At 38.5% G+C, this 14,818-nt stretch overlaps 1 pseudogene across 1 annotated transcript; it reads right to left on the bottom strand.

The window, feature by feature from the left end:
• Positions 1–12,486: 12,486 nt before the first annotated feature.
• LOC104593716 (tryptamine hydroxycinnamoyltransferase 2 pseudogene) lies at positions 12,487–14,065 on the bottom strand (annotated as a pseudogene). Its single transcript, XR_016078730.1, has one exon. The product of XR_016078730.1 is annotated as a tryptamine hydroxycinnamoyltransferase 2 pseudogene (transcript).
• Positions 14,066–14,818: the final 753 nt, after the last annotated feature.

The raw sequence follows: 14,818 nt of genomic DNA, 5'->3' as shown, positions 1-14,818 counted from the left end.
CGACTTGGTTGAGTCAAACATAGGCCTTCTAGGCTAAGGAGCTCTCCCCACCCGAAGCCACTATGCCTGATATAACAACAATGACTCTAATCGGAGGGTCTCGGTCTACAAGCGCATTAGCACAGATAGGGTTGTTTCTGTGGCCTCCTTGCTACTAGTCGTCCACAAACCCACAGAGATATCCTTATCGAATGAGGTTTTCTAAGTGGTTATAGAGGTTTTGGCAACTTTTGGTGTTGTGGTCGTGGTCTTAGTGGAACTCACAATACTTGTCTCAACTTCTTTTGTTGTCCTAGGACTTCATCTTCTCCAGCCACTAGATGAAACGATGATTGTAGATCTACACCAACACCTCGGTCCATGTCGCGTTGAGGGGGGTGAAGTTCTTATACGTTGGGGGTGGAGTCCTCGACCTGTGGTCTCTATGGTGATCCAATATGGTTGTGGTTGGCTCTTCCATTGTCTCTGTCTCGGTGCTTTTAATTGTGCCGCCCCTCTTCTTCCTATTTGTGTTGTGCCTGGGTGCCTGGGCTTCTTCAGCATTGATATACTTTTGTGCATGAGTCATGAGTTTCATCAGGCTGGTAGGAGGATTTTCCACAAGGATAAGCTGAACCTAGCTGTCCGTAGCCCATTCATGATAATTGCTACGGCCACGGATTGGTCCAAGTTTTGGACTTGTTTGGTCTCAACACTAAATCTTGCCAAGTACTCCCGCAAAAACTTAACATTTTCTTCTACACTTACATGAGGCTAGCCGACGTCTTCTAGTGTTAGCGACTACTAGTGAACTATGCCAGGAACTACTCCCAAGTGGCTATTGATCATGGAGGGAGGGCGGAATACCATGGTTAAGCCACGCCCTAGAGTGTTGAGGCAAAAGCCTTGCACATCAAGACCTTAGAAGTGTCGTGAAGCATCACGATGGCCTTGAAACTTTCCAAGTGATTGGTGGTGTCTGAGGTTCCATTGTATTTCTCGAATTGAGGAGACTGCCATCCTGTTGGGGGCAGCTCGTCCAATATTTCCTTGGTGAAAATTGGTACATTTTAGGCATGTTTCTCCTTTGTGGGGCAAGCTCCCGTGATAGGGGTGCCTTTGTCGACGTGACTCTGCTCCAACTCATTTAACCACTATCGCATATCTGTGATCTTTGTGCCAATGCCTATAGGCTTTTCCTTTGGGGCAACACATCAGTCTTTAACAGAGCTGGATTTAGTGTGAGAGGGCTACAACTGTTAATGTTGCACTTGTGGGCAAAGGAATTTTGTGATTAGAGCACAGGAGCAATGGGACCAAGAATGAACATTGTGGGCTTGGGTTTGAGTTGGAGACTCAGACTTCTGAGACAACTGGGGCCGTTCACGCTTGGCCTTTGTCTTTGGAGGATCTGTTGGGCACCTTTTGGGGTCCTCTATATGAGGATCTACCACAATAGGCATTTGAGGGGCACACCTTGCTGCCCTAGCGCCTCCATCATCACGATGAGGTAATCGACTTTCTTTTGTAGGGCATTGAACTCATCGAGGTCAATCTAGGTCAGTCGCCAAACTTCGTGAGGGAGAAAGCTTTGACGTAAGGGGGATCTTCGAGATGAAGTTTGCTAGAGTTGTTGGATGCATTTTTCGAATGCATGTTTGCTTTCCATGCACAAAGAGTGAAGAAATAGGGAACATGCTTTTTGTACCATTTCCTATGGACGACGCCAATTTGATACTATCTTATCCAACTAGATGATGCTAAGGTGCACGGATAGAGCTGTGCACCAAGGTCAATAAGTAAAGAATGTTTAGAGCCTTGAGGATGTGATCCCTAGGGAGGCACTCTAATGCTCAAGTCAATAAAAAGGAAAGAGAAGTCGGTTGGGCCGAGTTGTAGAATGGCGAGTTGGTCTAAGCCGAAGAGAGCAATAGGGGAGTAAAGAGGTAGAGTGTTGAAGGTCCTTTATCATGAGAGGGAGATGCCTTTAAATAGATGAGAGTTCATGTTGTAGTGTTGAGGCCATCACCAAGGTTCTTGGAAGGCTCCACCTTCCCCGACGGGGGCCCTTATCCTTGTCCGCGTAGGACTTCATTGTTTTTTAGATTCCCTTAGGGATCTTGGCCTGAGGTGTCTTTGAGCTTATCCATCCCGGAGCTTCAAAAATTTGCCCAATCGTCTAGTGAATGTTGATTCTTACCACTAATGTAGTTGATGTATGTCGGCCAAACTCATCTGATATGGCATACACGTGGTGAGAGTGGACAGCTAAGATACGACCCAAACAGTAACCAACCCAAAACCCTTCCTAATTCCTAATGCATCTTTCCACTCTTTAGCAAGCATCAAGTCACACCCCCAACACGCAACTCCTCTCAATCTAGCCTCTAGCAACATCTTATCTTATGATAGTTGACAACATTTAGTAGTAGTCATCCCTAGCATCAACACCAATTGATTAAGGTGATCTGATCATCTTGGGTTCTTTGAGGGGTGGATAGCGACCAACATAGAGAGGTTGCATGATAAAGAACTGTAACCAATTGTAAAACAAGCTCTCTCATAAGAAAAGAAAAAGAAAACATAAAGACAAAAACATGACTCCTAATTAAAAATAGTGAAGATCTAAGCAATAATGTCACCATTTCAAAGCTTCATCTCTAGATAATTTTCTTCTCTTCTGATAGATGGGTTTAGGTCACTACATGGAAGGACTTTTCTCAAACTATGCTCAGCATTAGAAAGCTTATTCATCTATGTTAATGTGACATATTGATCCATCATTTCTTTTACTTGGCTGTCATCCCCTTCCAACACAGAACCCAGTAAAGAGGTTTGTGGCCTGTGTTCACGAATTCCTAGCGATTGAAACACCAGAGACCCAAAACTCTCTAAACCCCATACATTGTCTTTTGAGCCTAGACACAGAATTACTACGAGCCTCTAGTTTTCCACCATCTTAGTGCAGGTGAGACTGAGAAAGAAAGCATCGCTATTGGAGATATACTATTTAACATATTCCCTTAGGCTGCATTTGGAAACGATGCAAATGGAGTGTAAATTCTGGTTCAGGGTAAATTTACACTCTGGTTCATTTTTGCCTGTGTTTGGCAACACTACATTTATGCATTGACAAATGATAGACCAATGCACGCATATTTACATTAATAATAAGATGTAAAAGTACATCAATAAAAAAGAAGTAACTTTGCATTCAAGTAGAATTTTGATAAAAAAAAGCATATGCTTTATTGGAATTCATGTTTGCATCCATTACAGCTAAAAGTATGCTGGGTAAGAAGGTAAATTTGTCACTGCAAAACTAACCCAATTTTGCAATTTATATAAACTGTTTTACACTCTACATATTTGCATTCACACTTATTTGCATCATTTCTAAACGCAACTTTAAGAGCAATTGGTTCGTGTCTAAGGCAAATGGGGTTCTTGTCTGAAAGGGATTTTCAGATCTTGACGAGTTGGGACATTAGTCCAGTGATCTCAAATGCTAATGCCAACATTGGATATATTACCCATTGGTTGTTGTAGTTGCCCAAACCAAGTCTATCTTCACAGCCATGGATTTAAAGGATGAAAGAGATGGGAATGAGGAATTGGTGTTATTGTTTTGTTTGGAAGAATGAAAGGCGTGGAGAAGACAAGGGGAAGAAAAGATTAAAGAATAGAGTTGCACAAAAGAGGAGTTTCAAATGCAAGCCTTTATTATTTATACTTCAAATCTGAAAGTGAAGAATGAAGAGTAAGTGCATAGGACCATTTGACCAGATAGTTTTGACCAGATAGTCCTTGGTTTAGGGTATTTTAGGAAATGAATACTATATGGAAATTTCAAATAGTAAATTTGGTATTTAAAAGCAGTCGTGCCACCCGTGGCTCGCGTATCGGCACGGACCAGCCCAGTACGGTCCATATATATTATTTATATATTTTATATGTTTATACATATAATATATAATATATTTATATAAATTATAATTATATAATAATATATAGTATATAATATATTAATAAAATAAATATATTTTTTTCAATTTTATTATATTGATTTATTTAATTATTATTATTATATATATAAGCAATTTTTAGTTTTTATTTTCAAATTTTTTAAATAAATAGCTTTGGCCCGGTCTAGCCCAAGGCTTGGCCCATGAACTAGCCCGGCCTGCAGCACGACACGAGCTTGGGTTGTGGGCTATGCTAGGCCAAGCCCCCAAGTTATCCTAGGGGAAGGCGGCATGGCCTGGGACGACCCACACTTTACACGGGCAGCCCACGAGCTGTGCCGTACCGGCCCGTAATGGGCCGTTTACATCTCTAATTGGGATGTACTGTTGGGTGTGCCCAGTGGGGCGCCGATGTGAACACGTGCCCCACACCACATCAACTCTTTGCGTTGAGACCATCTCGCATGCGAATTCAAAATTTAATGAACAAATAAAGAACTTACGAGCAATGGCAAAGAGAACATATCCTTGAGCAAGGCCCTTGAGGTCTGGCGATTTGCAAATGTACTCAACCTGTTGAAATCGTGCAGCAATATGAAGAGCCAACATGTGATCCTTGTTTCTGATACCAGCACATGAACTATCGAATTCCAGTAACAATTGAGCTTCCTTATGGTAACCCATGTACTTCGCAAAGTAAGTGGAGTGGACTACATCCATCTGTGTTCACCTCACAAGCCATCGCTGGCCTTCGTTCCAACATCTTTCGTATTATCCTTGAGATTGATCCAAATAAATTGGATAAAATATAAAATACACTCACACAGGGAAAGGAATAGTAAAGAGGCTGGCAGAAATGGTAATATGATGGGGCAGGATTGGGTTTGCATGTCCTGTCTTCAGGGAAAGGAGATCTCCGAATTTTCCTCACCTGTTCCCCAACAAGGTTAGAAATCCTAGCCCCATCCCTGTTGTCCTAGAAAATGGGGGATCTATAAGACTACAACTCCACCATGGGAGGGATACTTGAAACCAATTTAAGATCATTCGGTAACCATAGTTTAAAGGCTGTTCATGTGGAGCCCACCTCGGAAAGCCTGAGTGAATGCCTTCCTAAGGCTCTCATGCAACCGCTTTTGGCTTTGCAGGATGGACCCCACATAAAAGCCTAGAAGTTATATTTGGTGAAAACCCAGAAAGCCTATCAAATCACTCTCACATGAAGCTAGTTAGTAGTTTATTTGAAATAGTTTGGTTAAAATAGCTCAAGCAAAGCTGAAAGCCTAAAACCCTCTCAAACAGGGATTCGGATTTGTTGAACACAATAGTTGTTCTGTAAGTTATGAAACCCATTGTTTTCAAAACCGGACCAGAAAAACCAGGAATCGGTCACCTGATCAGTTCCATTTTTTTTTCAAAACTGCATTTTCCCCCAAAACCGTTGATTTTGATCAACAAACCACTGAACTGGCCGGTTAACCGTTTGAATGGTTTTGACCGTTTTCCATTTTTTTATTTATTTTATTTATTTTTATTTTTTTCGTTAGAATGGGCCGACCTTTCGGATCGAACGGTATGGACCATTCAAACCGGTAACCGGACCCCTGACCAATTCGGTCACCGATTCATTTTTAAAAACCATGATAAAAGCAATTGTAATGCCCTATACTTGTGATAAAATACAGGGAGAATGACTGATCATCCCAGCTCAGAATTCTTTAATCCCACTTAAAGGGGGGATGAATCTTGACCATGGATTGATGCCAAATCCATAGGTAGGATGCGGTTTATAGGGGGACTGTAATTCAGAATTCTATAGTAAGTTGCAAAGTACTTTTCCCTAAAATATATGGGGTTCATAGTGAGAAATTAAATGCATATGGGTCCCATGTATTTTATTACGTATTGGCATGGAGAGTTATCATTGGTTCCACAACTCATTGATCATTCATTGCATTCAGCTAATCCCTACTCCCCAAACAGACTCTTGATTTCATGAAAGCCCAGGAAAAGAGGAAATGAATATAAAATTAAGAAACACTAATAGGAATCTATGAAACAAAAATAACACAGAATTAAGATTACATACCAATAAACACTGTCTTAACACACTTTCAACATGATCTGTATCCACACATCACACCCTAAGATTTGGATCCACCATGTAAAATCCTGATTTCATCCTCGTATTGTCCTCACAACCCTTCCAGTCATGTATTGGGAACATTTTCCCATGAATGAAAATATATAAGTACCGAGATGTTGGCTATAATGTGAGGACAAAATCCAATCTCTTATGTGTGTACACAGATAGTAGTGGAACGTATTTATTTATTTATTTTTATTGGGAGGAGATCTGGAAACCTTCTCTGGAATTGGGATTTATATCTCACAAAGCCTCACATCAACCTTACAAGCACATCCCACTGTGTATTGGGAACATCTCCCATGAATAATAACACACAAGTATACAAGATACTCCTGATGTAAGGTTGGAATGTATGCTAAGATTGGTGTGAGGAACAGATCCAGACCTCTTCCTTTTGGGTTTGATGTTAAAACCCTTGAAGGAATCCAATAGGATTGGGTTTCCTTTGTAATAAAAAGTCATGGGTCTCTTGTAATAGTTGAGATTGGATCAGGTCCAACATAGGGTTCCAACAACCAGTCACAACAACCTTTGCAGTTGTACATTGAAAACATCTCACCATGGAGGAGAAATAAGATGCTTCTGATGTATAGTTGGAAAAGCTGTTGTGACTGGTTTTGGGGACTCTTATTGGCACTAGATCCAGTCTCGTAATAGTTGTATGATTATGTCCAAGCAATGTTTTACTTCATGCATGATAATAATTGAAACAAATAAACTTTTATTAACATTAATGTTTACATGCAATCTAAACAAACAACATACACTTAATGTTATTAACAACTCCAATTACATTTATATAAATTGAATATATCACATCCACTAATATACATTTATATAAAAAATAAATTTTTATTTTAAAAAAATTATAAAAGTAAAAATATTCATAAAGGAATAATTATTTTGGCAATTAAAAATTATGAATTTTCATATGATATACATCTTCAAAATTTTAATATATTTGATATATTTTAAGTTAAGATTATTTATATTTAAAATTTATTAATTGATATTTTAATTTACATTTTATAGTAACATAGCATAAAAGTTCCAAAAGGTGGAAATAACATTAAGGCTCAGTTTGGAAAGAGTACAAATACAAATATGTACATCATAAATACATACAAAATATAAGGTTTTGCATTCTACATATTGGCATTTGCACTCCTTTTAAACTCAGCCTAAATTTTTCATGGAGAAAGTAAACTCAAGTATATCTAGTGTAGCCATCAATAAATAATACCAAATATTTGTGCCCAAGTCAAAAAATAACAGGGGACAACCAAACATAACTATGCATTACTTGAAAAACAATCATGGTATGCTCAAAAGAAGTGGGAAAGGAAAATGTGACTTTTACCAAGACCACAAGTTATGCAAGATCTATTAATCTTCTTAAAACTAAAGCAATAGAAGGCAAGCAACCAAAAGCAAGCAAATGATCTAAACTCTTAACATGTGTTTGGCTTAAACATCTATGCATAAATGCCATACATTATTACAGTGAGAAGGAAAAACAAGTAGCTAGAGGTTAAGGTTTGTTATCAAAATGAAGAGCAAACAACCTCACAAGCCTATGCCCTTTTACTTTCCTAATGCATTGGTCCTGTATAACATAACGATCACAAGAAAACAAAACTAAGTTATCATCATCAAGTTAACCAACAATATATGTATGTATGTATTAAATTGGTTGTTAACTATATAATAAATAAGGTCTTGGGAAGATGAAAGGGAGATAACTGTGAAGTAGAAAAAAACAAATCATCACAACCAACAATTTTTAGAAAGTGACCACTAGTAGTAAAAATTTGGTCATTAGAAGAGTAGAGTTTGGGAGTCTAACCAAATGAGGCCCTTGTTATATGATTTCAAGCACCCAAATCACTAATCACTAATATACTTATGGCTACGTAAGGAACAGATGGTAGAAGATTTTCTAGACAAGTTTATAGCAGAAAAGAAAGAAAAAAAAAAAAAGAAGAAGAGATAGCTAAAGACATAAACTACCATATCTTCTTCTCAATTATTGTGCCATGAGATTCCCCCTTTGAGCAGAAGTGAAGGGAGGAGTGCTATCAATGGAATCTGCAGCTATCAAAAAGATCCTTGTCTTTACGTTTCTTAGGGGGCCAAGTGGCGCATTTAGTGAAAATATGTCTCTACTGTTTAAATAAGTGCAAAAATTCTATCTTCTTTTTATAGTGAAAAGCTACATGTCCGAACTCTTTACATTTATAAAAATAAATCTTGGAAAATTCTATTCCCTTAAATAGGTTAGGCAGCTAAAAATATTGTATCTAGACCGTGTTCTCTCTTACTTACAAGAGAGGATTGAGTATACAACCTAATCTCCTCTCTCAGAAGTTCACAAAGCATAGTATCCGGATCACGCACATTTTCTCTACTAAGAATGCTAAACCTTAATTATCATTTCATAATCTAGTCTGAAATGTATAAGAAAGTGCATTATCATCCTCTGATCAAAGTGCTTTTTCATAGCTTTCACACAATAGTCAGTAGAAATAGCTCCAAGATGAATAAGTTTATATTCCATCCAAAGATTAACAAATCCAGTATAGTATTCTTGGATCTTCCTCTCCCGTTAAGTTTATAGGAATATGTCCATTTCAATATGATATTGTATAGACATGTTAAACTACTGATATACCTTCTCTTGATAATCATACATCCCTTTCACAATTTTCAGATCGACCCCTCATAGAAATGGCAATATTAACAATAATCAAACTTAATATCCAGGAAACTCTTTATATATTATTAATCTTCTACTGTTTTAGCCCCTTAGCCTCAAAATCATCAAAGATGGTTGTGGTGCCATCCAGATAAACCCACAGACCCTTTCCTTCAACAAAGAACTAGAAATGAAATTAATAGAGAGCATTGTTTGTTCCATTGAACTTTACAGAGATGAATCACTCCGTTTAGACCCCAAATTCAATGAAGAACATAGTAAACAACAACAATAAAAGGCAATAATCATAAAAAAAAAAATTGATAGAGAACCTTAATAAATGATCAAGCAGTCACAAAAACCACAGGAGGTCTCAAAGAAAATAACGGAAGCACAAAATCTTAAATGTGACAATACAAAAAAAAAACTAGAAGTTGCAGCCACTGAAGGAAGAAGATCAAAACTCCACCAAATCAAAAGTTGTTTGTAGAGCACTAAGATCAGGTCTAGGTGACACTAGATTTCAGGTTTGTTCTTGATTCGAAGTCTCCCAAGGAGATCTAAAGAAATCTCTCCTATTGATCACGAAAGATAGATAAACAACTAGGGTTGATCAAAAGAGCTTGAATCTTTTCCACCAATCAGAGAATGCATTAAATCCTAATAGGAGAATAGGATTACTACATACACTAAGGGTCAAACAAAGAAAGAATCAATAAGAGAGTAACCTACTCTGATACCTTGTTAGTTCCAAGAGTGCAAGTGAGAGAACAAGAGAGAGAACTGATTGGTGTGTTGTGTTGAGTGGGTCACATGCCCAAACAGAAAGAGTATATATATTATTGTATAAATGGAAAACCTTTCCCTACAAGAATAAGTACAGTAATGTACAATTGTATACAAGAATAAAAAGATGAAATTACAATATTAACCCCATCTTCTCTATGATAAGTAATAACTCTCTAAAGATCACTCCTTTGGTTTACAAAAGCTAAGTGTATGCCACACCTAGAGTCATGTATAAATTAAATTAGAAAATCAAGTTTAACATGATAAAATTCACGAGTACTTCTCTCATATTTCTGTGTTTTTTATAAACTAAAAAATTAAAATTCGTTTTTGACAAAAAAACAACACTTTTTGTGATTGAGATAATTTTTTTGCTTTTAGTGATTGAGATAATTTTTAATCTTCTGTGAACTTTTTTAAAAAATGACTCAGAGAAAGAAGATTTTCCTTTCTAGCGGCAAGTTAGGTGTTCAATCATACAGGTCAAATGGGTCAACTTGTGATATCATAAATCATATATAAGTATAAAAACAGAGAAAATGCAGAAAAATATAGAAATTTTAAAGAAAAAATTGGGTTTTTCTCTAATATCATGTATTTATTATATTAAATAAAAATAAGTGTGATAAATGAGAATTATTATTAATGATGAAAAAAATTAAAAATACAAAAAAAAAATTAAAAAAAATAGAACTTATGTCTAACATGTGATGGTCAAACAGTTTGACAGTTCAACTGATTAGTGCACTAGCACTACAGCACTGCGTGGACTGAGTCAACATTTTTTGCAAGTAAATGGTTGTCGAGCTAAATGGACCAACAAGCCCGTTCAGCCTCTCAAGGAAAACAATGCTTCTGTGTAAACCAACCAATTTCTGTCACTTGGACAAGTCTTATGATCAATTTTGATCATTAATTGGGTATGGACCTCTTTAAATAAGCCAGATAACGCTCCCAGTCCCTTCAGTCCATGCCAGGCTACCAGCCCCATATTCCTCCTAATGGCTTACTTTTAGGCTATGTTTGGTTTGAAAGAAAAAATAAGTTTATACAAGCTTACAAATCTTGTATAAGCTTCCCTGCATTTCCCTTCTTTTCCCTACTTTTTACCTTCAAACCAAACATAGCCTCAGTGGATATATAGCAATAACCACGACGCCAAGATCACGGCATGTCCAGGCTTCTATCCAAGTGCAATTCTTTTTAGTGTTTAGATTGGGGTTTTTATTTGATGTAGGAAATTAAATTAAGTTTAATTAGTATTTCTAAATAAACAATCCGATTTATCAAAATATATATGATCCACATCTCGTGATGGGTTTCTTATTTGAATTGGGTTGTACTTGAATTAAGAGTAAATTAAGTTTAATTATAACTTCTAATTAACCACACTTTTTGATATGTCATTAATCTTGAATTAAGAAACGACACTATTTTAAAGTTTGAGTGAGACCTAAAGCACTTACATTTTTGTTTTGTTTTAAAAACTAGTAGGAGTGCGACTTGGGCAGGTGGATTGCCTTTTGTCAAAATTTGAATGGGCCCAGTGCAAAGGCCACAATGCAATGTAATATGCTACGATTATGAATACAAATTTGTAGAGTACAAAACCTTGAATTTTGTATGTATTTTCACTGTACATATTTGTATTTGTACTCTTTCCAAGTTGGCTCAGCTTGAAAGGAGTACAAATACAAATATGTACAGTGCAAAATCTTGTATTTTCTATTATTTTATATGTATTTGCAGTGCACATATTTGCATTTGTTCTCCTTCCAAACTGAGCAATAATTACAATTTGAAATCAATACACTTTTGAGCTCCAAAGCTCAAAGTTTAATATTAAGGACAAAAAAAAAAAAACAGAAAAACACTCAAGGTCTAATTGCTCGTTTGGGAGGGGTGAAGCTTTGCTTAAACTAATGTTTTCAACCCGCCATTGACCCGGCTTGTTGAACCGTTCGAACCGTCACCCAGTCAGGATTCTGAGTCCGGTTCAGTCAAGAACCATTTGGCCCGTGACCCAGGTCAGAAATCACCCCAATTGGCTACCGGAGTGCAAAGTTATGACCTCCAAAATTTTGCATGCATTGAGTGTGCAATCCATGATCCGGTCACCAAATCAAATGGGTCAATGGTCAAACTGACCGAATCGAACAATTCTTGACCAATGAACGATTTTTTATCATCTGGCGGGTATTGACTGAATTGGACCTGGAATCTTAACCGAGTGAAAGTTCGAACGGTTCAATCGGCCAGGTGAACGGCAACTCTTTTCACTTAATTGTTTTGAAGAAGCCACTAAAAAGAAACTTAAGCTGAAATGCCATATTTTGGGATAACTATTTTGGGCTTCATCAGAATTTCAACAAATGTTCCTTATTGACTGATTGGATGGGCCGGCCCACAAAATAAGCTGCTCAATGGAAGCCTACCCATTTAGTTACTTTCATTGAGCTGCTTTGGAGAGAAGTCACTAAAAAAGCTTCTTGGAGAACATTTGCTTATAAGCTATCAGGTAGGAGTAGGACCTGCCTCGCTAAGCCAAAAGCCTTCATGAGAAAGCCCTGACTTGGGCCCTTGTGCTTTCGGGGTTTTAAAGCATAAATGGAACAATTTATCCAAACGCAACCTTACTTTATCTTTGAATTCATTTGGATTAGGAGTGCAACTTGAATAATCTGTGGACTGGTTCTGCAGGTAGTGCACGACAATCACGTATGGAAGTGTGAGTTGCGTTTATAGTTAGTTGTTCTGTGGTTCCTTCGTCCAAACCTCAGCAACAATCAAATCCATGAATAAGTATCCGATGGTCTTCATCACGCCTAACAATCCAGCGTAGCCTGAGATGGACAACGACTGATTCTAACTCTTATCGCTTAATTTTTGTCAAAGAGTAGTTTTCTTAGTTAATAAAAATAAACTTTGATTATTTTCCTTCTTGTATAAATATAATTAATACAATGAAAGAACCCAATACAATTCTAATCTTCTTACAGAGAACCCAAAGAAATTAACTATGACTTGCGTCAAAAAGAACAGCACGACGATAAGTAAAGAACGAGAAAGCTAAAGCTTGAGAAATCTCAGATGCCAGCTTAAGCTTCCCTATGCAGCTTTTCTAGTCCAGAGAGTAGCAAATCTGTTTGAAGAGCTCGACGTGTTCATGCAAGAGAGCAAGGAATACATCCACAGCGCCTTTCTCCTTGCAGGAAGGCACAAAAATCAGTAACCCTTCAACAGGCAAATCTGGAGGAAGAAAAGTACAAGGCCATCCGCCACCAAAGTCAAGATCATGGAAGTGGAAGCTCAACCAGCTATCCACCTCCAAGTTGGGACACAACGAGTCTCCAATCTCTGGTGCTGTGGCCACCAATTCTTCTTCTTTTCCTTTTGATAACTCTCCGAAGTCGATAAATGATCGGAAATACTCATTGTCAACTTTAGCCACGGCCTCATGGATTGACTTAGCGATGTGGGCATGGCTCTCGCTCAACAACTCCTTGGCCGTCAACCTTGGGTACGCCCAGAGCACCAAGTTGCCGAAGTACTCCATCGGCACCGGTGGCTTCATCCGAGCTCGGCCATTCACCGCCACCCTCACCTGGGTGTACTCGTCCGGTGCAAGTCCACGTGCTTGTGTGATCTTCTTCCACATATGTGACAGAAGGCACTCGAATGTGCTAAAGCGTTGGTTCCCTTGGCAGACCTGAGCCTTGAGCTTGGTCACGAAGTCAGCCGAGAGATGGACAACCAAGTTTGCGATGGAGGAGGCATTACTGTTGTTCAACGTATTGCTCTTTCGGAACTCGATGGAAGAGTGATCGAATTCCACCTTGGGTGGGCTTCTTGGGACACAAACAGCATCTCGATCGTGATAAGGAAGTGTTTTAATGTCGAGTCCACGAACCAAGCTTGCCCATGCGATGGTGAAGAAGGTAATGGACTGGCCATCAGTAACACGGTGGTGTGCAGTTAAACCTATCACGACACCACCACAGGCGTAACGATTGAGCTGAATCTGCAGTAATTCCTCAACACCGTCTAAAGGTGGGAGGAGCTTGCCCAGGTCGGAAGCCGGAGTGAAGGGCAGCTGCTCGGCCAGGGTTGTTGGTACGTAAGTCTCGATTACACTGATACCGGCGTTGTTTAGAGTGATGCAAGTGTGGCCTTGATCGTCGGTCACGTACCGACCGGCGAGGTGGGGATAGTGGACAAGGGCTTTGGACAGTCCATCCTTCAGGACTTCATTAGACGGCATTGGTGCTCTGAAGGCATACAAGATGGGGACATGGATATCAAAGGCTGCTTTGTCGAAGATGTTGAGAGGTATCAGAGCATTCGTGGTGGGATAATCTGAGGAAGAAGCAGCCTTCAAGAGGGTATTGTTGATTAACCCAATGGCCATTTCTGAGCTTTTCGTATACAATATCTAATGCGGTTGGCAGTGGGAATTGCTTACTAATAAATTAGCTAGGCTAGCTAGCTCGAGATGAGTCTCTGAAACAACTGATTTGATTATTTATATAGAGAAACAATGAAGTCATGGTCAAGCAACCATGTTTAAGTTGCAAGTGATAAAGGTTTGGATATAAATAATTAATATAATTGTTGGAAGGTGAAGACCGGAAATATAGTTGATGGATCCTGGTTTCCGGATTTCACCGGTAGTCAAGGCAGCTGGTAGTGGTAGGGCGGGGTTGGTGAAGGTCAAGACACCCAGCCCCATGACTCCATGAGCCTGTACTCGTCGTCTCCTAAATCCTAATATTACTACTACTATACGTAATAGTCTTGATGTAAGGAGTGCTGATCAATCTGATTATGCTCTATTGTTCGTCAGAGATTTTCCGATTGAGGCGTCATGATGCTTGTTTATTTTATTGGCCAATTAGTGGGTCTGGTCCTATCAGATGGGCTGATGTAAACGGGGACCAACGTCAACATTCTGAACAGAAGGCTGCTGCGGGTAAATATATTACACTTTGAGTTGATTCAAGACTGGTCTCCAACTCTCCGCTTGCAATCTTTGCACTTTGGTCAAAATTTACAACCATGCTAGATCGTCATTTTTTGAAAGCCCGACTCGGAAACGGAATGGATGCGGCCATCCGTTTTAGGATAAGCGGTTAAATCATTCAGGTCAAATGGTTTGACCTGTGATGTCATAAATATAATAATGATAATGTAAATATTAATAATTATATTATAAAATTAATTATTAATGAAATTTTCCTAACT

Source organism: Nelumbo nucifera, chromosome 7 (assembly GCF_055504915.1).
Source record: "Nelumbo nucifera cultivar China Antique chromosome 7, China Antique-T2T, whole genome shotgun sequence".
In the NCBI taxonomy this organism is placed as follows: domain Eukaryota; kingdom Viridiplantae; phylum Streptophyta; class Magnoliopsida; order Proteales; family Nelumbonaceae; genus Nelumbo; species Nelumbo nucifera.
This window is presented reverse-complemented; position numbering and strand designations above follow the sequence as displayed.